The sequence below is a fragment of the Felis catus genome, chromosome A1 (genome assembly GCF_018350175.1).
Source record: "Felis catus isolate Fca126 chromosome A1, F.catus_Fca126_mat1.0, whole genome shotgun sequence".
NCBI classification, from domain to species: Eukaryota; Metazoa; Chordata; class Mammalia; order Carnivora; family Felidae; genus Felis; species Felis catus.
The window spans coordinates 104,572,545-104,596,905 of record NC_058368.1 but is presented as its reverse complement, the minus strand read 5'-3'; the positions used below and the strand labels follow the sequence as shown (position 1 = coordinate 104,596,905).

The following is a 24,361-nucleotide window of genomic DNA, read 5'->3' as shown; positions in this document are numbered from 1 at the left end:
GCATCAGATTCTTGATTTGGGCTCAGGTCATGATTTCATGGATCATGAGATCGAGCCCTACATCGGGCTCTGCACTAACAGTGCAAAGCCTGCTTGGGATTCTCTGCCTCTAAATAAATAAACAAACAAACAAACATTTTTTTAAAGGGGACCAAATTGAATATAAGGTATGAAATAAGTAACAGCTGAAGTAACTAAAACACTAGTTAAGATATAAAGCAAGATGGATAAAGGTGATGAATAAATCAGTGAGTTGAAAGCTCAGATGGACAAACTCTCCTGGAGGTCAGCAGTAAAGGGTAAAGAGAGGAAATACAGAAGAGAGCTCGAAGACGTGGAGGGTAGGAGCAAGAGTACTAACACGTATGAGCACTGGCTTTGTGGCCGCTTGACCAGGCTGACTCTGGTTTCCCCAAACCCCATTTTCTGTGCATTTCCATTTAGATGGGCCATAAGCAAGATCCCTGTGAAAGGTTTGCAGGGCACTGTCGCTCACCTGTCAGCTCACCTCACGACTGTGAAGCAGCCGGGGAGTTTCCAACAGCTGCACCTTCTGCAGATCCCCACGAAGATTCACTGACCCCCAGACCAGGGTTGTTTGCTAATCATGATATAAGGCTCTAGTTTCTGTAGGAAACACGAAAAATCAAGATTAGAGGCAACAGGAACTAAAAGGAGTTTTGGTCTGTCCTCACAGGCTCCGGCTTGTGTTTACGGGTTCCGGCTTGTCTTGATCACCCCCTCTTTACTTCCGTCTTTCATTCCAAACCTCCTGACTCCAACACTCGACGTAAACACCATAGCCTTATAAAGACTCTTTAATCAGTGTTCACATTTCATAAGGTCAAATCCCTGCAATATATATATTCCCCTTCCCTCAAAGGGGAGTATATACTCGTATTATATTATCTCAGGTGTTTTTGGATATATTTGTAATATATTTGGATATATTACAATTTTATATATATTTGGATATATATAAAATATTTGGATATATTTGTAAATTTGTTCCTTTTCTCACTCTGGTCCTTAACAGGGACTTTGTCACCTTTACCATATTTCTTGAATATTGAGTACTGCTTCCAATACATGTTTTCAGTATAATGTCATTCTCAGTCTTATCTGAAATAAATAAACAAATATATGTATATATATAAATATATTTATATTTTAACAATATAATATAATATATTATAAATATAATTATAACTAATATATATAGTTATTATATATATACGTTTCATATATATATATATGTATATATATATTTAAGCCATTACATTGGAAAGACAATTTGAAAGATAAATACAAAACTCTAGGTTAAAATTTATTTTTCTTTAATATTTAAAAAGTATTTTCCCATTTGTCATCTTGTGCCCACTGTCTAACCTAATTCTTGTTCTCATTGATGATCTCTTTATTTTCTCTAGAAATTTTTACAATTCTTTCCTCGTCTTTGAGGTTCTTAAGTTTTATTTTGATGTTTCTAGGTTTGGAGTTTTCCTTATCTTATTTTAACCTGTCCCCTCTTTCTGTATTTGGGTATAATACAGTTCAATTAGAGAAGCAGAACCATTAGGACATGTGTGTGTGTGTGTGTGTGTGTGTGTGTGTACAATAATAATTATATACATATATATATATACACACACACAAAAAAACACTAAATTATTTGTTTAGTTAGAAGAAATATACAGATATTGATAAGTTCAAGAAATTAATAAGTAAACATGAATAAGAGTCTTAAAGGCAGCCACACTTGAACAAAAATAAAATAATTTTTTGAGCCAGGAGAAAACAAAAAGAAAATGCAATAAAATATGAGATATGGTAGGAGAAGTCATTTCTTTTTTTTTTTTTATATATGAAATTTATTTACAAATTGGTTTCCATACAACACCCAGTGCTCATCCCAAAAGGTGCCCTCCTCAATACCCATCACCCACCCTCTCCTCCCTCCCACCCCCCATCAACCCTCAGTTTGTTCTCAGTTTTTAACAGTCTCTTATGCTTTGGCTCTCTCCCACTCTAACCTCTTTTTTTTTTTTTTTCCTTCCCCTCCCCCATGGGTTCCTGTTAAGTTTCTCAGGATCCACCTAAGAGTGAAACCATATGGTATCTGTCTTTCTCTGTATGGCTTATTTCACTTAGCATCACACTCTCCAGTTCCATCCACGTTGCTACAAAAGGCCATATTTCATTTTTTCTCATTGCCACGTAATATTCCATTGTGTATATAAACCACAATTTCTTTATCCATTCATCAGTTGATGGACATTTAGGCTCTTTCCATAATTTGGCTATTGTTGAGAGTGCTGCTATGAACATTGGGGTACAAGTGACCCTATGCATCAGTACTCCTGTATCCCTTGGATAAATTCCTAGCAGTGCTATTGCTGGGTCATAGGGTAGGTCTATTTTTAATTTTCTGAGGAACCTCCACACTGCTTTCCAGAGCGGCTGCACCAATTTGCATTCCCACCAACAGTGCAAGAGGGTTCCCGTTTCTCCACATCCTCTCCAGTATCTATAGTCTCCTGATTTGTTCATTTTGGCCACTCTGACTGGCGTGAGGTGATACCTGAGTGTGGTTTTGATTTGTATTTCCCTGATGAGGAGCGACGCTGAACATCTTTTCATGTGCCTGTTGGCCATCCGGATGTCTTCTTTAGAGAAGTGTCTATTCATGTTTTCTGCCCATTTCTTCACTGGGTTATTTGTTTTTCGGGTGTGGAGTTTGGTGAGCTCTTTATAGATTTTGGATACTAGCCCTTTGTCCGATATGTCATTTGCGAATATCTTTTCCCATTCCGTTGGTTGCCTTTTAGTTTTGTTGGTTGTTTCCTTTGCTGTGCAGAAGCTTTTTATCTTCATAAGGTCCCAGTAATTCACTTTTGCTTTTAATTCCCTTGCCTTTGGGGATGCGTCGAGTAAGAGATTGCTACGGCTGAGGTCAGAGAGGTCTTTTCCTGCTTTCTCCTCTAAGGTTTTGATGGTTTCCTGTCTCACATTTAGGTCCTTTATCCATTTTGAGTTTATTTTTGTGAATGGTGTGAGAAAGTGGTCTAGTTTCAACCTTCTGCATGTTGCTGTCCAGTTCTCCCAGCACCATTTGTTAAAGAGGCTGTCTTTTTTCCATTGGAGGTTCTTTCCTGCTTTGTCAAAGATGAGTTGGCCATACGTTTGTGGGTCTAGTTCTGGGGTTTCTATTCTATTCCATTGGTCTATGTGTCTGTTTTTGTGCCAGGAGAAGTCATTTCTAATACAACAGCAATTACAATAAATATAAATGGAGTTAACTCACAAATAAAAAACAAGTATTCTCTAATAGTATTAAAATATAAAAATAAAATCCAAAAATATGTTGTCTATGAGAAATATTCATAAAACCAAAAGACGCACCAAGAAAACCAGCAATGATAGTAGCTGACAAAAAATGAAGTTGATGTAAAAGGTAAACAAAACAGGGGCGCCTGGGTGGCTCAGGCGGTTAAGCATCCGGCTTCGGCTCAGGTCATGTGAGTTTGGCTCCGCATCTGGCTCTGTGCTGACAGCTCAGAGCCTGAAGCCTGCTTCGGATTCCGTGTCTCCCTCTCTCTGTTTCTCCCCCACTCACACACTGTCTCCCTCTCTCTCAAAAATAAATAAAGATTAAAAAAAATTTTTTAAGGTAAACAAAACAATAAAGCAAGAAGATATAACCATCACAAACATATATGAACCTAATAATAGGTTACAGTAACTGACAGCATACAGAGAGTAACATAAAAATAGTTGTAATTTTTAATACCCACTTATCAGAAATGTATTAAGTAAACAAAAATTAAGCAGATTTTTATCTAAACGGTATAATTGGTAGGCTTATACTATTAATTATACTGTTCACATCTTTGATAGGTATGTTCTAATGGTATGCTGTGTATAATAAATATCTTCATATATATATATGTCATAATAGTTCATGCAACAAATTGCAAATACACATTTTTAGAAACACCCACAAAGTAACATGAATGTATCAGGCCTACATGAAGTCTCAATAAACTCACCAGGAGCAATGTCTTATACATTACATCTTCCAAACATAATGAGATAATTTTAGAAATAAATAACAGAATTTCTTTAAATGTTCCATACTTTAAAAATACCACAGGGGCGCCTGGGTGGCACAGTCGGTTAAGCGTCCGACTTCAGCCAGGTCGCGATCTCGCAATCCGGGAGTTCGAGCCCCGCGTCAGGCTCTGGGCTGATGGCTCGGAGCCTGGAGCCTGTTTCCGATTCTGTGTCTCCCTCTCTCTCTGCCTCTCCCCCGTTCATGCTCAGTCTCTCTCTGTCCCAAAAAATAAATAAACGTTGAAAAAAAATTAAAAAAAAAAATACCACATTAATGGGGCGCCTGGGTGGCACAGTGGGTTAAGGGTACAATGGTTTGTGGGTTCGAGCCCTGCATCAGGCTCAGTGCAGGCAGCTCAAGCCTGGAGCCTGCTTCGGATTCTGTCTCCCTCTCTCTCTGCCCCTCCCCCGCTCATTCTCTCTCTCTCTCTCTCTCTCTCTCTCTCTCTCAAAAATAAATAAACATCAAAAAAATTACAAAATTAAAAAAGCCACATAACTAAATAACTCATAGGTTGGGGTGCCTGGGTGGCGCAGTCGGTTAAGCGTCCGACTTCAGCCAGGTCACGATCTTGCGGTCTGCGAGTTCGAGCCCCGCGTCAGGCTCTGGGCTGATGGCTCAGAGCCTGGAGCCTGTTTCCGATTCTGTGTCTCCCTCTCTCTCTGCCCCTCCCCCGTTCATGCTCTGTCTCTCTCTGTCCCAAAAATAAATAAACGTTGAAAAAAAAAAATAACTCATAGGTTAAAAATGAAATTATAATCAAAATGAAGAAATATCGAATTAAATGAGCATGAAAACACAAAATGTATGGGATATAACTAAACAAATTTTAGAAGAGCATTTACACATGTAAATATGTTTATCAGGAAACAATAAAATTTGAAAAGAAATATACTCAGCATCCAACTCAAGAAGTGATCAAAAAGAACACCAAAACAAAGAAGAAAAAAGAATATAAGAAAGGATATAATGAGAAACAAAATAATAATTTTCTCACATGGAGGAAATTTTAATAAGAATAAAAGTTCTGTTTTTGAAAAGATTACCAAGATAAACCTCTGATAAGACTGATAGAAGAAAAGAGGTTAAAAAAAAACAACTAAGTAAAACCTGATCAAATAATGAAGATGAGGAAATAATTAGAGATTTTGAAAGCAAAGATAGATAAAAGGCATAAATTTCTTGAAACTACACCAAATGCCAAACTGGCACAAGAAGAAAAACGTAATTTAAAACAGATTCACAAGGATTAAAGAAATTTAACTGGTAGTTAAAACTCCACCCCAAAGATCTCTAGACGTGGATGCTTTTAAAATGGACTCTGTTAAACCTTTACAAACACAATTCCCATATTAGAGAAGTTGTTCAAAAAATGCAAAAAGAAACAATAATTCTCAGTTCATTTTATGAAACTAATATAATCCCACTTCCCTTAAGGTTTATGGATTTTAAGCCATAATTCAGAAGACATTCCCCACTCCCAGGTTATAGAGGAATTTATCCACATCTTTCCTGGTCTTTCCTTGTAAGGTTTCATTTTATTTTTACATTTATGTCTCTGATCCATTTGGAATTTATTCTGGTACGTACTGTAAATAATAGGTCCAATTTTCTCTATTCCCACAAGGCTGGTGTGCTGCAGCTGGCTCATGGCAGCTCATAAGAGCTGACTGTTAAATCTTCAGGAATTTTGTGAGCTGATGGTTAAACATAGCCATTATTACAAAATAGAGAAAATCGATTAAATCTAATCTAGAAAGAAAATCTAAATGGCTTTGAGTATGCTGATGACTTTTTAGATATAACACCAAAGGCGTGATCCATGCGAGAAATAATTGCAAAGCTGGACTTCATTGAAATTAAAAACTTCATGGGGCATCTGGGTGGCTCAGCCAGTTAAGCTTCCGACCTCAGCTCAGGTCATGAACTCGCAGTTCGTGAGTTCGAGCCCTGCGTAAGGCCCTGTGCTGACAGCTAGGAGCCTGGAGCCTGCTTTGGATTCTGTGCCTCCCTCTCTCTCTGCCCCTCCCCGGCTCGCACTCTGTCTCTCTGTCAAAAATAAAGAATAAATATTAAAAAAATTCTTAAAGAAATTAAAAACTTCTGCTTTGTAAAAGACATTGTCAAGAGAATGAGAAGACAAGTCACCGACGGGGAAAAATTATTTGCAAAAGATACATCTAACAATGAACTGTGATCCAAGCTACACAAAGAACTCTTAAAACTCAACAGTAAGAAAATTTTAAAAATCTGATTTATAAAAGGACAAAAGACCTAAATAGACACCTCACCTAAGAAGATACACGGTCAGCAGGTGAGCATTCGAAAGGAGGCTCCACATCGTGTGTCATTAGAGAAATGCAAACTGAAACAACAATCAGATACCACTAACACTTATTGGAATAGCCAAAATCCTCAACGCTGAAATCCCAAACACTCTCGAGAGGATGTGGAACAATGGGAACTCTCATTCGATACTGCTGGAATGCAAACTGGAAGAACTTCTGGGGAAGACAGTTCAGCGGTTTCTTACAAAACTAAACATGCTCTTACCACGTAATCCAACAATGGCCCCTCTGGGTATTTATTCAAATGAGTTGAAAATGTACAAAAAACCTGCACCCAGATATTTATAGTAGCTTTATTTTCAACGGCCACAACCAAGATGCCCTTCAGTAGGCAAACGGATAAACTGTGGTACCTCAAGACAATGGAATATTACTCATTGCTAAAAAGAAGTCAGCCATTAAGCCATGAGATGACAGAGGTATTTTAAACACGTATTACGAAACAGAAAAGGTCAATCTGAAAAGGGTACTTACTGTAGGACTCTAAGTATATGACATTCTGGGCAAAGCAAGAGACAGGAAAAAAATTAAAAAATAAAAAGAAATCAGTGGTTGCCAGAGGTTAGGGAGGGAGGAAGGATGAATCAGAGAGCAAGAAGATTCTTAGGGCAGTAAAAGTATTCTGTATGATGCTATAATGGTGGATATATGTCGTTATATATTTGTCAAAACCCACAGACTCTACAACACCAACAGTGAACCCTAATGTACACTTGAACTTTGAGTGGCTATTATGTGTCACTGTAGCTTCATTAATTGTAACAAATGTACCAACCACTCTTGTGCAGGATGTTGATAGTGGAGGAGGCTCATGGGGGACAGGGTTATATATGGGAATTCTTTTTACTTTTCCCTCAATTTTACTATGAACCTAAAATGTCTCTAAAAAATAAAGTCTAGGGGTGCCTGGGTGGCTCAGTCACTTCAGCATCTGACTTCTGCTCAGGTCATGACCTCATAGCTCGTGGGTTCGAGCCCTAAGTCGGGCTCTGTGCTGACAGCTCCGAGCCTAGAACCTGCTTCAGATTCTGTGTCTCCCTTGCTCCCTGCCCTTCCCCTGCTCATACTCGGTCTCTTTCTGCCTCAAAGATTAACATTAAATATTTTTTAAATACAATAAATAAAAAATAAAGTCTCTTTAAAATAACAAAACCAAAACGAGACATTCTCTTCCTTCTATTTTATCGGCAGATATTGGAAAGCTGGGTCATGCCAGGTGTTGGTGGAGAGATGACAATATCATGCTTTGTTGGTGGGCATGTAGACTGGTGCAACCCGGCAAATCGAAAGCACCATTTGGTCAGATTAAGTGTGAACATAACTAGAACCCATTCCTGAGGACCTATCACAAAGACAGTCTCACATACATCTATAACGGGACATACAAGAGGTTATACAATTCGAGGTTGTTCATAGGGACAGAACATTGGAGACTAGGTAGGTGCTCATTACCTGTGACTGGGGAAGCACTTAGAAGGCTACACACTTGAAATACACATGGAAACATGTATAATATTAAAAATATAGTGAAAAAAGGATATAGAATGAAGTATAGAACACAGTACCATTAAAACTACATTTTTATATGAACCATCAAAGAACACATACAAACTAAAAGATGCACATTAAAAAAATACATTGGAGGGGCGCCTGGGTGGCTCAGTCGGTTAAGCATCCGACTTCAGCTCAGGTCATGATCTCGCGGTCCGTCCGTGAGTTCGAGCCCCGCGTCGGGCTCTGGGCTGATGGCTCAGAGCCTGGAGCCTGCTTCCGATTCTGTGTCTCCCTCTCTCTCTGCCCCTCCCCCGTTCATGCTCTGTCTCTCTCTGTCCCAAAAATAAATAAAAACATTTAAAATTTTTTTAAAAAATAAAATAACTTAATTTTTTTAATGTTAATAAAAAAAGAGAAAAGAAAAACTAAATTAAATAGTATCTTCGTGTAGACCAATGCTAACAATATGCCATAAACTGAAGGGTATGGTTAATTTAAACGCCTGCACCTGAAATCCAACTAAAGCCAGATGAAGACGATTGATACATAGGAAGAAAGAAAGAAAAGAAACCATTCTCTGTCTACTTAGGGCTACTGAAATACCACCATGACCACCACCACCCCAGCGAGTTCCATTCTCAATCCACTTGACCTTGGCCTCCTATGGAACTTTGAAGCTCGTTATACAAAAACGGTTAAGAAGGCCTTCTATTTCAGGAAGTAAATTCCATCCATCCAAACTTCTGTCATTTCAGTAAGTCCTCTCCCGCTTTCCACACCTTGTGCTGCAATTTCTGGTTTCTCCGCTCCCTGCTCCTTACAAAGCTGATATGAACTACACAAATGGAAGAACAGAGGAAGGGTCTCCTTACAGAGGGGGAGAGAGGGCACTGCAGGGAGAAAGGACAGCACGTGTCAACCCACAGTGGCCTATAGGACACATTCGGAGAACTGCATTCAGACATTTAGAACTCTGGTGTGACTGCAGTTTGGAGTGAGAAACAGAGGCTCCCAGAGATGACTCTTCAGAGGGGAGACAGTGTCAGATCAATTCACAAGGGAATGTATGGGAGTCTAAGGAGTTTGAATTTGGACCTGAGGCAAATGCAAAGTCATTCAAGAAGGTTAAGCAAGAAAAGGAGTGACTTGATTGGATTTGTGTTTAGAACCATCACTCTGACAGCAATGGGGAGAAAAAGGAGGGCAGGAAAGGGGGAGCCAGTTAGAAAGATGCCTCCGTCATCCATACTAGAGCATTCATGAATTTAACAGAAGACCAAAGTAGTAACCCGACTCTCTTCCTGGGTTTGGCATACACTTGCAAAGCAATGGGGCTAGACAAAATGGTTTCCACAGGTCCCTCCCAGCTTTACGATTTTCAAATCCCACTTACTTTATATTTAATCAAAGAAGGGAGTGATGAGGCATAAGCTAGAGAAATTTGCAAATTTGTGCTCAATATGCAGAACTCACATTCAGCAGACAGGAGGCATTAAAGGCTATACATGACGCTGATTGCCTAGATAATTCTCTGTGATCAAGCACACTTTACAATTAATGATAATTTTTTTTATTCAGGTGAGATCTGCTGTTTCTAAAAGTTTTCATGTTTGAAATTTTATGGAAAAACTCTATCGAGTTTAATGCTGAATATTCTAAATAGCAGCAGAAATATTTTAACATCACTAGAGTCACTTCTGCGTCTCCCATCACAAATAAGATTGGATTTGATAGAAAAATCTAGGGCATTGCCATGACAATTACCAGGCTTAATCTTAGTTCCACTTAGGCTTTATATAACTCCAATCAGATAAAAAGCAGAGGGCTATGAGGGGCAGAGATGGGCGCTCACTTCTGCCTCTTGTTACCACAGTGTCCCGACTCCAACAGTAACGCAACATGACATTAAGCCACTGGTTCTCAGCCCTGGCTGCAGGTTAGAATTACCTGAGGATCTCTGACAAATTGCGGATGCAGAGGTCCTGTCCCTAGAGTTTCTGATTTAATTGGTCTGGAGTGAGAAGGCTTTAAAATCTTCCCCGGTGATTTTAATATGCAACCAGGGTTAAGAAGCACTGCACTAGGTAATTATCACAGCAATTCTCAAGGTGCCGCCCAGGGATGGTGAGACGTTGGCAATGCCTTCCAAGTGGCTGCCGGTCTGGATTCGTGCGTGTTTGGATTCTTCCATGGTTTGGCAAAAATAATAGAACTATCACATTAAAAATAAATCAGCTCTATCATTAGCATTCCATCTAAAGGGCACCAGTGTTTTCACAAATCCTGTTTGATAGTTTTATAGAATTGTTTTAAATAGAGCAAGGGGGAGGAGGGGAGGAAGAGAAGGGAGGGAGGAAATGCAGAGGTCCTACCAAGAGCCTTCTCACGTAAGAGTCTGAGAACCTCTGGGTTGAACAAGAAGTTGGGTGAAGTGCAAGCAAACAGCAGTTGTTCAGGACAACACCTGCTTCCCTTATGCCCTCGGGGTATTTTGAGCTGTGTAATTATTATAGTCTTCTACCTTATAACACAAAATTGCCAGATTTTTTTTTTAAGGATCGTGGATCAGAACATTGCCAAGTGACCTATCAGGGTCTCTCTCGCGGTCTCCCTTTTAATAAGAAGTCTGGGGGCTCCTGGGTGGCTCAGTCGGTTGGGTGTACAACTTCAACTCAGGTCCTGATCTCACAGCGCGCGAGTTCGAGCCCCGCATCGGGCTCTGTGCTGACAGCTCAGAGCCTGGAGCCTGCTTCGGATTCTGTGTCTCCCTCTCTCTCTCTACCCTCCTCTGCTCATGCAGAGCATGCTCATGTTTTAAATAAACATTAAAAAAAATAAAAAAGAAGTCTGAAATCAATAGAACACGTTCACTGCATCTTTTAAGTATCACAAGTAGGTCTTAGGAATCATATGCCATCTTGTTTCCAACTCTTAGATTTTATTCATCAGACTGCTGAACTGTTTGTTAGTTGTTGTTGTTTTCTTTTCAGAGACATATACCATCCCAAATTTTTCTGATATTCTTGCTTTTAACTGTTGTGTCTGAGTCAAAGCAGCTAAACATGATACAAATTCAAAGTCATTTCCTTCAAGACTTAACTCATCTTTCTGGGCTTGAGATACTGTACAAGCAATGGCTGGCCTCACCCAAACCGTACAAATGTATTTTTGACCCCCAAACTTACAGATCTCAACAAGAGACCCATTCTACTGAATACTAATGAGGATGGAGAAGTGAGAATACATAGACCTCACCTTGCCATGGAAGCCCAGTATCTCACCCTTCATCACGTGCTGTACGTGACCGCTGATAATCTGAACTGTATCCAGTTCCTTTCACTGTCCCCACTACTCTAGGCTGAATGTTTGTATTCCTCCCAAATTCATCTGTTGAAACCTAATCCCCAATGTCCTGGTATTTGGAGAAGGAGGCTTTGGGGGGTGATTAGGTCATGATGGCAGAGCCCTCATGAATGGGATTAGCGACCTTACATAACAGACCCTCAAGAGAGCTCCCTTTTCCCCTCTGCCGTTAGAGGACAGCGACAAGACTGCCATCTGTGAACCAGAAAGAGGGTCTTCACTGGACGCTCAATCTGTTAGAGTCTTGATCTTAGACTTCCAGCCTCTAGAACTGTGAGAAATACATTTCAATTGTCTATAAACCACCTAGTCTGTGGAATTCTATTATAGCAGCATGCACTGAGTGACACTGTTTGTCAACCTGCAGCCTCTTCTTTTTCTTCCCAAGGAAACTGAGTTTTATATGGATGTGATTAAAGTCTCTGGGATCCTTAAAATAACTATGCGTCCCCCTTCAGATCGAGGTTCACATTTTCTGGCATATTAAAAGTCTGGTTGCTTAGGATGGTCTTCATTCTCAGAGTAGATGTGGCAAAGACCTCAAGGGCTCTTGTTATTCATATGGGTAGGGGTCTTATTTATGGTGTCCTTTTTTTTATCATTTCAAAAAATTATTATTATATACAAATATAAATATTTGTCAGTTTCTTGTCACTGCCATAGCAATGTTCCAAAAAGCAGATGACTTAGAAACAAGAGAAATGTATTGTCTCATAGATCTGGAGGTCACGACTCTGAAATCAAGGTGACAGCAAGGCCATGCTCCCCAGAAATCTGTAGGTGAAATCCTTCCTTCAGTCTCCCTGAAGCTTCTTTTGGGTTTGCCCCCAATCTTTGGTGTTTCTTGGCTTGAAGATGCATAATTTCAGTCTCTGCCTTTCTTGTCACATGGTGATCTTCACTGTGTGTCACTGTCTTCACAAGTCCATCTTCTTATTGTTTTATTTTTGAGACAGGGAGAGACAGAGCATGAACAGGGGAGGGTCAGAGAGAGGGAGACACAGAATTTGAAACAGGCTCCAGGCTCTGAGCTGTCAGCACAGAGCCTGACGCGGGGCTAGAACTCACGAACCGTGAGATCACGACCTGAGCTGAAGTCGGCCGCTTAACCGACTGAGCCACCCAGGCGCCCCTCAAGTCCATCTTCTTATGAGGACACCAGTCACGTTGAATTAGAGCCTACCTTATTCCAATATGACTTCATCTTGACTAATTATATCTTCAATGACTCTTTTTCCAAATAAGCTCACATTCTTGGTAGTAGGGGTTAAGACTTAATATGGAGGGACACAATTCAACCCATACCAATATCCCAATGGATTACTTAGGGATTTTTAAATTGCTTTAATTAAAGCAAAGGAGAAAATGGAAGGAAACTTCTCTGCTGGTTATTTTGTACCAAATTTTAACTTTCTTTAATGTTCACTTATTTTTGAGAGACAGAGACAAAGACAGAAACAGAGCGTGAGCAGAGGAGGGGCAGACAGAGAGACACGGAATCTGAAGCAGGCTCCAGGCTCTGAGCTGTCAGCATAGAGCCCAATGCGGGGCTTGAACCCATAAACCATGAGATCATGACCTGAGCCAAAGTCAGACGCTTAACCAACTGAGCCAACCAGTTGGCTCAGTTTTTTTTTTTTTTTTTTCATTTTTCTTTTTTAATGATTTCCTGCCAAATTTTAGTCAGGAGTTTATCTTAAAACCTTGAGTCACATTGGCAGGGTGAGTATTTGTAGGGACTATTCAAAGTTACCATCTTTATTACTGTGAAATAAGAGAATCTAAAAGAATGAGTGGAAAAAACTACTCTAATTTTTGAAAGCTTTTTTTTTTTTTCTGTTTGCAGTGCTTAAGATAACTTGAATCAGAAAGACCTTGATGATATAAAATGTTATTCCTTGAGGGTTTTTTTTACTGGTAAAATGACCCACATTTTTTCTATGCTATTGAATGAAATTCTACCCCTCATTCTATTCAACTAAAAAGAATATCCCTATCAAGGATCTAATATCATGAAACCAAAGAGAAAGAAGTTTAGAATTTTTTTCTCCTTTCACATAAACTTACACTAAAAATTCTTAAGATTAAAGATACAGATATGAATAGATAGGTAGGCAAATATCAAAACTCCCCATAGCGTTTTACTTTTTCACTACTACTGTAAAAGTATAAAGCACTACCTAAAAAAACTGAGAAGACAGAGTATGGGAGTCCTCACTTCAAATAACACTAAAGATTCTCCTGAGCGTGGGGTCAGAATGTCCTCATCCACACTGCCCCAGATGTAGGTGAGTATGGTCGTGTTCACGCCTTGCAGTGACAAGGTGTAAGTGACAGAAATCCAACTCAGACTGTGGTAAGAAAAGAAAAAAAAAGATTTGTAACTAATTAAACAGGGCTGGTCAAAGTGGTCAAACAATGGGACCAGGACTCAGCTCTCTCACACCTTTTCCCTCTGCTTTCTTTTGAATTGGCTTGGCTCTCCACATGGAGACACCCAGCAGGCTTACACTTTCCAGCTTCAAGCCCAACAGAAAGCAAACACATCTCTGTAGTTTCAAGAGGGATCCATGCATGTACCCTCTTGAACTGTAGCCAAGGAGACGGGAACCCTTTTATTAGGCATCTGAAAACAGTGCCCACTCTGGGATGAGGAAGTTGGATCAGCGTTAACCTGAACTCCAAAGGCTGAGTGGGGGAAAGACCATGCCTTACACAACATCAAGAGCTATTATCCGGGGCTCTGAGACTGGGTGAGCAAACACAACCAATGTCCATTTCAAACGGGGATAAAGAATCCAGAATAGGAAGAGGTCTACTTGGAGAGATGAACCAGACCTTAAGTCTCCTCTTTCCAAAACTGTGATAAACATATACAAGTAAATGTTACTTTTTCTGTGTTCCGTCAAAAGTAGTGTGTCAAATAGTAAGCACTCTAATGCTAGGACGACGTGAGTGAAACTTAGAAACATGACACTAAATAAAAGAAGCCAGACGCAAAAGGCCACCTATATGATTCCGTTTATATAAATATGCAGAAAAAAAGTGCATGCATAGAGACAGAAAGAAGACTGGTGATTGTCAGGGATCAAGGACAAAAGACAATGGGGAGTGACCACTTCAGGGGTGATGAAAATAATTTAGAACTTGATACAGGTAGCAGTTGTACAACATCATGGATGTGCTCAAAGCCACTGAATTGTACACTTTAATGTAGTTAATTTCATGCTGTGTGAATTTCACTTCAATTTTTTTAAAGGGGAGGGAGAGGAGTTTTAAAGAGTCTGTGCAAGACTTAAACTGGGTAGAAATCCTGATCTTGCCTTTCTTTCCATCTCTATTTTTGATCACCTGCTTAAGTACCAACGCAGGTTCACATACCTTTCTACTTTTGTGCCTATCAAGCATTCATCTGGCACTCGAGGAATTGGCCTTCCCTTCCTTGCTTCTCGGCTAAAACCAAACTGACCATAAAGTTTTAGGTGGTTTTATAGGACTTGGTCTTTGATCACTCACTCCCTCCTCAGCCTCCCTGCCTCCAGCAAATCGGGAGCTGGTAAGCTTTGGCTTAGGACATACTCTATTCCCTCATTTCCTGCCTTCTACTAAAGTGCTACTGTTTTTAGTGCATAAGAGTTTAACTAACACTGAAGTGATGAATTCAATTTCCACATTGTGAAATTCTGGGAGAGTCTCGATAGATACAGACCCCCACAACAACCTGCCCAGAATTGTTTCCAGAAGAGAGTCCAGTCATTTGAAAGACAGCTCTGGTGGGTTTTGCTAAAGGCTTTATTTCTACAGAGTGTCATGTCAAATCTTTAGTCTGAAGTTTCTAAACTCTGCACAGTTACCAGGAAATTGGCTGGAAACCACAAGGAGTCAAGCAGTCTTGACTCCTTGACTAGTGTGTGAATAGTGTGTGAATTTCTATCTAGATCATACCTGTGAAACTTCAGCGGTTCAAAGAAAGACAAGAGTAATTGTTTAAGACATATTTTAGGGAGAAAAATAAATTGGTATAGTGGGTATGAATCTCAGTGAATAAATTCTGGCGTGCCAGAAATAAAACTTTATTCTTTTATCATAAGACTTAATTTCTATATGGAAGGCCTAATCCCCTCAGACAACTGGAAGTTCCCTGGTCAGTTGGAAACCCTGAGACTTGCCCTTGGGTTGTGTCTAAGTTCCAGGAGATCAAAGTCATGCCAAGTTTGGGGAAGGAAGGCCTCTGGTCATTGGCTGCAGCCCCTGCAGGGTGGCTAGGACATCCCCTGATTCCATCCATCTGACTCTATCCCTTCCTTCCAAAGCCACGTGTTTGGGCATCACCATCATCTTGTGATTCTTTGCTTGATTAGGATGTGGAAAGCTGCTGGAACCTACAGACTTGTCCACACCCTCTAGGCCTACACTCTGTGAAGACATTCCCTTCTCTGGGGTCTTTCAACCTCCTCAGGACTCTTAGTGTTACAAGGCCCTTTTGGTCTCAAATTGCTCCCTTTCTTTCTAGGCTTTTATCACTTTCCCAGCACTCTGCTTGGGAAGCAGGGTACAGAGACTCTCCTTCTGATTTTTGATAAACTCTTGACAAACCCATCTCACATCAACTTCCATCTCCCCCCACTACCCCCTAACATGTACATGCATGTGTGTGCGCGCGCACACACACACACACACACACCCCTTGCTAAGGAGAATCTCCTAGCAGGGAGCCCAGAACTCAGAGAGGCTCGACTGAGAGAAAGGGCAAGGTAGGAAATGGAAGGGTTCCACTGTATTTTTTTTTTAATATATTCATCTTGTCTTGTTCATTTGAAGACTGCAGACTAGACTAATATAACTTTACGTCTACTTCCCCATCCCCCACTGCCAAAAGAAATAGTGGATAAAATTCTGGACATAAGAATGCACCTGATTTCAAGACATCTACCTTGATTCTTTTCTCCCACCCAAGCTGGGACAATGACCACCTCCTAGCCATCTCCTTGCATAAGCTTCCTTGTTGTGAGTCTCACTGCAGCAAGGGGATCCATTACCACCTGAGACACCTGCTCACTTATACACTCCAACCTCAACATGGTTATAAAGAGGAGTATGCCTACCTTGGAAAACACTGAAAATAATGGCTTACGCCTCTTAAATGTGTAAGACAATGTTTACATGCATCTTAATTTAAGGAGAAGCTCAATGAGCACTTGTGCCCACACAGATGTTACTGCATTCCATTCTCTTCATCATAATTTTGATAAGTGCCATCTACTCTTATTAAATTTGCATGTGGGTATACTGGTTGGGGGTGGGGAACAGTGTTTGCTCCCCAACTGGATATTAAGCTCCCAGATGGTGTTTTATTTTGCTTTAAAAAAAAAAAACACATCTATGGCTGCTTATTTACAGGCTGGGAAACTGAACATCTCCTCTCCCCAACACAGCAGAAACAGGAACAGCTGGTTTCAGTCAATGGGAGTTTTTAACGATGATAGCAAGGATTCACAACTATCACACACCCTCATTTTCAGGTGAACCAAACGCACTGTATTTGGGTGTTTTGTTCACCTCCACGGCAGAAGCCCTAGCAGAGGCCTTGGCCAATGAAGATTTTATTCAGTCACCGCCTATGTACAGTTTATACCTAGGACCTCCTGTCCTTTTGCTTAGGCACCTGAGTGGGGTGGTTCTGCCCCGCATCCGAGCTGGGAGCTCCATGTTTTACAGTCCACTTTTTATCCTATTATTTTATTCTGTGTGTGCAATATCGTGCTCTGTTTATAGAAGATGCCTCAAGAAATTCTTGCTAAAGAGGATGGATGAATGAAAATCATACACTATTAAGGGTAAAATGATCTTGAAAATTTATCTACCCTTTTCTGAAACCTTCAGGCAGGCCATACGCTCAAGCCAACCCAAATAAATGAGAACTGACTCAGTGTTTTTAAACCTCCAGCAAAAATTTCTAAATCCATTTTCGTAAAATGGTATTAATATGGCATTGAACAACTCTGTCTAAAACTTCCCCACCACATCTAACATGAACGTGACAGAGAGAAAACACACCAGACTGAGGACTAGAAGGTCTGCAATGGGGCCTGTCTGTGACCCACAGGGCCTGATCTTGGCAGCATCATTTACCCTCCAGGGACTTCATGTACTTCCTCTGTAAAATTAGAGGGGTTGATGAGAGGATCTCTAAGCTCATTTAGACGCAAATTCTATTAAACCTCCTCATTTGTGTGCCAGGATACGAATAGTGAGGCTCTTTTCATACTGGAGCTTGACTGTATGTATTTTTCCCTTGTTCTCTTTGCCACTTTAAAGGGATAGAACACAAATGTTTTCTCTTACTCTCCTGGGAAGACTTAAAGATTAGCAGCCCCTCCGGCCATAACGTTTGATCAGTCTTCATTAGAATCATTTTATAAAATTTAAAATGTATAAGATTTCCTCTAGGGAAAATAGAAAGACACATCAGTGTTTGGTTGATCAAAATATTTTTTTGATAGCTGGGATACATAAAACGGGCCTTCGCACATGGACATCATCAGTGTTTTGTAGTACTACTATAGGTTTGTGCCTGCGAGTATAGGAATTCTGATAGATTCTATGTTGTGCAATTCCCATCGAAAAGGAAAAAGACTATATATGTGGAGTTTTTGCAACTGCACGCACTGCATTAAAAAATATTCCTTATAGGAGAGAACTTCCATTTTAACTAGGCATCAATGAGAACATAATCCTCCACATAAGATTTTTCACGCCAGGTATATCCAAAAGAATTGAAAGCAAGGTCTTGAAGAGGTATTTGCATCCATGTTCATAGCAGCATTATTCACAAAAGCCAAGAGGTGTCCGTCAAAAGATGAACAGATAAACAAAGTGTGGTAAATCCGTACGATGGAATATTATACAGCATTAAAAATGAATGAGATTCTGACACATGCTATAACATACACGAACCTTGCAGACATTATACTAAATGAAATATGTCAGTCACAGAAGGACAAATGTTGTATGATTCCACTTACATGAGGTTATCTAGAGCAGTCAAATTCATAGAGACGGAAAGTAGGATAGTGATTACAGGGGCGACGGTGGCAGCGGGAAATGGGGGGGACCTATTGTTTAATGGCTCCAGAGTTTCAGTTTTGCATGGTGAAGAGTCTTGTGGATACATGGTGGTGATGGCTACAGAATAATGTAAATGTTCTTAATGCCATTGAACTGTGCACTTAAAAATGGTGAACATGGAACTTAACAGAAGACCATGGGGGAGGGGAAGGAAAAAAAATGGTTAGACAGGGAGGGAGCCAAAACATAAGAGACTCCTAAAAACTGAAAACAAACTGAGGGTTTATGGGGGGTGGGAGGGAGAGGAGGGTGGGTGATGGGTATTGAGGAGGGCACCTGTTGGGATGAGCACTGGGTGTTGTATGGAAACCAATTTGACAATAAATTTCATAATAAAAAAAAAAAGATACAAAACTTAAAAACTTTAAAAAAAATGGTGAACAAGGTAAATCTGGCATGTCTATTTTGCCACGATTTAAAAATACAATAAAAAAATTATACAAATGATTGTGGGGGTGCCTAGGTGGGTCAGTCAGTTAAGCAACCGACTTTGGCTCTGGTCAGGATCTCAGGGTTCATAAGTTCAAGCCCCATGTTGGGCTCGCTGCTGTCAGCGTGGAGCCTGCTTCGGATCTTCTGTCCTCCTCTCCCCCTAGTCCTCTCCCCCTTCCCCACCTCTAAAAAGTAAACAAAACATTAAAAAAATTTTTTAAGTATAAATATGATTGAAAGAATTATCTGGAGTAGCTTCCGGCTCTATACATTTCACACATGGTTCTGCTCTGCTCTTCAAACACTTCTAGTACTGAAAGCCGCAAGACGCATTGATATCACTCTGTGTGACCTCTGGCTCCACACCTTCAGCTCATGATGCCACTACGGTGGACAGAAGGAGTATTCCTGGAAGCCATTCCCATGCCAGATGCCTAGGAATCACGTAACTACGCAGGGAAGTGCCTGTGGTCCCCATAACTGTGTCCCGCTAAATGCAAACTAAAGGTACCCTTGGCTCAATTTCCTCTTACTTGGATCCCCGAAATGCCCCACCTGTTCCACCACCATCCAACAAAAGGGGAAGTATGACACAGGGAAAGTCAAACGGGAAAGAAACAGTGATCTGAACTGATTGCAATTAAAATGAATTGCTTTTGCACATGTTAGAAACACAGACGAATACGGGGACATGCGTCTAGCCCATCTCCTAAGACGTTAGAAGGAGCCCATGTCGATGAGGGCCTTGAAGGGTAAGTGTCCCTGGCTTCTCAGTGAATTCACCTCTGAACTCCCATTTCACTAAAAATCCTCTCTAGATCAATATCTTTGCCACTGGTTTTGCTCTCACATGATATGTGAACTGCCAGGTCAAAATTCTTTGCACAATGATCCTCTCGGGTAGACATTCTATATCACTTTTTATATTCTCTCCAAATATGTCTAGTCTTTTTAACTTGACTTTGCAGCTATTGTTTTTCAAATATTTTATAATGCTTGCATCTGTGTGATCTATCACAGATTGCGAACGACTTGAAAACAAGGAGATTCCGTGGCATACAACAGACAATCATGGGTCTGATAAATGTACTTGGACAAGGTAATACGTGTATGTGTGTGCAGGGGTCTTCTCTGAAAGCTTACCAAGTGTCCATATCCATCTGTGGGTGTGGAATCCAGATATGGACACGGAACTCTGCCCAGTGTTTTAAAATTTTATTTTAGTGTGTGTGTGTGTGTGTGTGTGTGTGTTTACTACAAAATGTATCTACATCTGCATCAGTTAGGAATTGAGTTCAACTGTGAGTAGGCAGAGACCTGAAAAAAGGATGGTTTTAGATTTATTGCTTTCTTGTGTAATAAGAAATCCAAAGGTGAGCCGCGCGGGGCTGCTGTGAGAAGTCCCTGTTGTTAGGGGAAACCGAGGTCACTTTCAGCTCTTTTCTGAGAGTGCTCATTCTTATCCTTATGCTTTTAAGGTGGCTGCTTAGAGCACCAGCCTTTTGTGGGCCCTCGTATCTTCATTCGGAGCAGAACGAAGGATAAATGAGGTAGGAAGGCAAAAAAAATGCTTCTTCGAGGTCTGTCCCTTTTTCAAGGAGTGTTCTTGAGAGTTACAAGTAACTTGTGCCTGTGTCTGATTGGCAACCCTCGGTGGAAGGAGTGAGATGGGGGAAATTTAGAAATGTGGTCTCAGGCAGGACACAGGTTTATGCACAGTGAAAACTGGGGCTCTTGGACCACAGAGAAGGATGGGTACGGGGTAAAATACCACCACTTCTGGCCTGGTCCCAGGCAAACTGGGAAATTGAATCTCTGGCGGCCCCTTGCCTTGACTCTCCCCCCCTCCCACTCCTACTTAGGAACCCATATCGTACTTCAGAGAAAAAACCAGAAACTCATTCACACTTAGGGATAATGATAAAAAATTTTAAATGCTACTTTTCCCAAGAATGTGTGTTTTAACCAGGAACAAAGGCTTGAATTCAATATTCATGTACCAACAGGTAAGATACAGATAAATCGGTTTGGGAAAGAATGATTGGATTTGGATTCCCTTGTCTCTAAAAATCAGACCACACAAGACAATGCTCCTATTTGGATTTCTTCCCTTAAGTAATCTCTGTACCCAACATGGGGCTTGAACTCCCAACCCTGAGATCAAAAGTAACATGCTCTATCGACTGAGCCAGCCATGCGCCCCTGCATTTTTTTTTTTTAATATTCCTGTTTTAACTTCAGTCTATTTCTTTTTTTTTTTTATTTCTTTTTTTTTAACTTCAGTCCATTTCTGAGCACTAATGGTAAATGTGTTACCCACCGTGAAGCCTAATGTTTTTCTTTTTGTTTTTGTTTGTTATTTGCCCATATTGCTCATCATTCCGCTGATTATAACTCAGCAGTACATATATTTTTCCCCTGAAATGGATGAAAGTCTTTACCACACTAATACCAATTGGGCTTTAGCGCTGTGATGTTTATTGGCTCTTTATTATTCACACAGCCATCGAGGAGGCATGGTGGAGAAGCGCTCTTCATTTCATGTTGTGGTTACTTGATAACAGACCTGCCCCAACACACACTTGGGCAGTACACGAGAGACGGTCAGAGACTTCTTATTGCCCCAAGTCTGTCAGGTGGGCATCAGGCAAAAAACGAAGTTTAGTTTCCTACGCCACAGTAAAACACATGCTTTAAAAAGAAATACAAGTGCCTCTGAGTTACGGTGGGGTCTTTGGGCAAATATTTCTGCAGCCAGCTTTCAGAACGGAAGGCAATAACTGACGTTTGTAGAGCATGTTCTGGTTTATAAAGCATTTTCACGTTTATTGTCCATGCCAACTTTTCTCTGCTCTCGGCTGCTAGCAAATGGGGATCTCAGTGCCACAGCTTTGAGATGGCTTCTGGGACAGAGCTTTTGAGTTCCTCAGCCTCTAGAATGGATACCGGCGCTTTCAATAGCGGCCTCAGTCACAGGTTTGCAGAAGTAAGAGCAGACTGACCACTTCCTGAACTTTTTCCACCCCAAAATAAGGCTATTCCCATTGACGCCAACAGTTCCCTGCCAGCCAAGTCCATGAGGAAGCAAGGATTACAGAAAGAGAGGGATGTCGGAGGCTAACAATGTTATTCTTCCTCTGTTCTCATTCTGTGCTGACTCAGGACCCCCACAGGCCAGCAAACACTCTTATGTTTCTTTGGGCCTTCAATAAATCAATCACTGAACCTCTGAGTTGACAGAAAACAGAAAAGATCTGAAGACCAACCAGACAGACCTATATTCTCCAAATGGGAAAGGGACAAATTTCATCTTCTGGAAGGAGAAACAGGATCCAGAGCTGGGAGTTCCCAGGGAAGAGGGGCAGACAGGGTCATAGATAAAAGGGCCTTGTGTCATCCCACCTTCTGAATATTTAACCTCTCTGTCTGTCTATAAACATGCTCAAGCATCTACCATCTTTAAAAAAAGAAAAATACTGAAGTATCTTCCATCTTGAAAAAGTGCCCTTGGATACTAGTCACTGGAGCCAATCACAGCCCAAAACCTCTTAAGCGTTGCTCTTCCAAAACTCTCCCTACAGTGTCCCTGGCGTCACTCCTTCTGCCTCTCACTCAGTCTATGGAAATTTGGTTTATTCCCACCACGACCTCATCTGCATCTCTCATTACTTCCTGTGGACAAATCCAAGGCGAATTTTGTGATCTTTTTACTGCAAGACTAGGGCATTTAGCAGATTGATGTTGGTTACTCTTAGTGCTGCTATGACACCAGACTCTCCTGTCCTCAGACATCCCTGTGGTTTGTTCCAACACCTTCCCAAGTTCCCTTTCCGAGTTCCTGTGCTTCCTTATCTCCATACCCCCCGGGGTTAGTTCATTCATTCCCTTGCTCTCAATCACTACCTGTGTATGAATGCTTTCTTAACCTGCCCCTAGTGCCCACACTTCGGCCCCAGCCTCAGACTCAACATCATTTTTCTAAATGAGTTGCCCTAAAACTAAACATATTGTCTCCCTTTAAGCCATCTTCTGTCTCTACCCCCGTTCTCATCTGATGATCTACCATCCGCTCACTGGCCCAGGGTAGAAAGCCTATGCTTCCTCTCTCCCCTCCATCAGTCCTACATCTAATCTCTCTCTTCTCTTCACTCCTGCTGTTATGACTTTAGTTCACAGCTCTGTCACCTCTTGTTGGAACAACTGCCACATCCCCTGATATCCACACGTGCATATTTTCTTGCCAGAGTGGTCTGTGTGAGATGAAAATCTAAGTAAAAAGAAAAGCCCAAGATCCTGACTGTGGCGTAGATGCTCAGGGCTTTAGTACCAGCTTCCTTCTCCAGCCTCAGAGTTTCGTTCTACCCATGACATTCTTTACACTCCAGCAAAAGAACACTGCTGCCAGCACCCAGGACTCACTACTGTGGTCTTCACCTATATGCTGGACCCTCTGCATGGATGTCCTGTCTGCCTCTTTCTCCTTCCCCTGCTCATCATCTAGTTAAAACATAGCCTTTAAAAGTGATTAGAAATAGGGGCGCCTGGGGGACTCAGTCGGTTAAATGTCTGACTCTTGATTTCGGCTCAGATCATGATCTCATGGTTCCTGAGTTCGAGACTCATGTCGGGCCCTGTGCTGACAATGCAGAGCCCGCTTGAGATTCTCTCTCTCTCCCTGTCTCTGTGCCCCTCCCTTGCTCGTGTGTGTGCATGCACACAATCTCTCTCTCTCTCAAATAATAAATAAACTTAAAAATAAAAAACCTGATTAGAGATAGCCTTTCCAGGAAACCATCCCTGACCTCCAGGTATGGATGAGTTGCCCTTCCTTGGTGCCTTGCTTATTTCTACTCCAGAATTTGACCCCTTTTAAACACAAGTGAATTTACCACGTAGTTAATGAAGCTAGATTTAGGGCCTCTGCTCATATAGACTCCTTCCAAGGCCCTTTCCTAAATGAGTATTCAGAATTTTGCATTCTTTTTCTTAGTAAGGGCCCCCAAATTTGTATAAGCTTCAGGTCCCACAGAATCTAGATCTGCCCCTTTTTATGTCTGTTTATCATCTAGTTTGTGAATTCCGTATGGGCAGAGCCTATATCTTATTTACCTTTATGTCAACAACACACCTCAGGCATTTAATAGTTGGTTGCTGAATGAATGAATGAATGAATGTTCCAGAAATCTAAAGCAGGATTAAGAAGGGATGAAGAGATGGAGCGCCTGGGTGGCTCAGCCAGTTAAGCGTCCTACTCTTGATTCCAGCTCAGGTCATGATCTCACAGTTTGTGAGATTGAGCATGGAGCCTGCTTGGGATTCTCTCTCCCTTTCTCTCTTTGCTCCTCCTCTGCTCGTGCACGTGTGTGCTCTCTCAAAATAAATAAATAAACTTTTGTTTTTTAACATTTACTCATTTTTGAGAGGCAGAGAGAGACAGAGTATGAGCTGGGGAGGGGCAGACAGAGAGGGAGACACAGAATCT

The 24,361-nt window shown here is 41.0% G+C and overlaps 1 long non-coding RNA gene across 9 annotated transcripts in view; it reads right to left on the bottom strand.

Moving 5' to 3' along the window:
- Nucleotides 1–24,361, bottom strand: part of LOC102900781 — a 177,585-nt gene that overhangs the window by 83,443 nt on the left and 69,781 nt on the right. For all 9 annotated transcript variants that reach the window (XR_002157779.2, XR_002742728.2, XR_006598589.1 and 6 more), the window contains exon 4: nt 497–627. This is a non-coding gene — a long non-coding RNA (uncharacterized LOC102900781). The remainder of the gene's footprint in view (nt 1–496; nt 628–24,361) is intronic.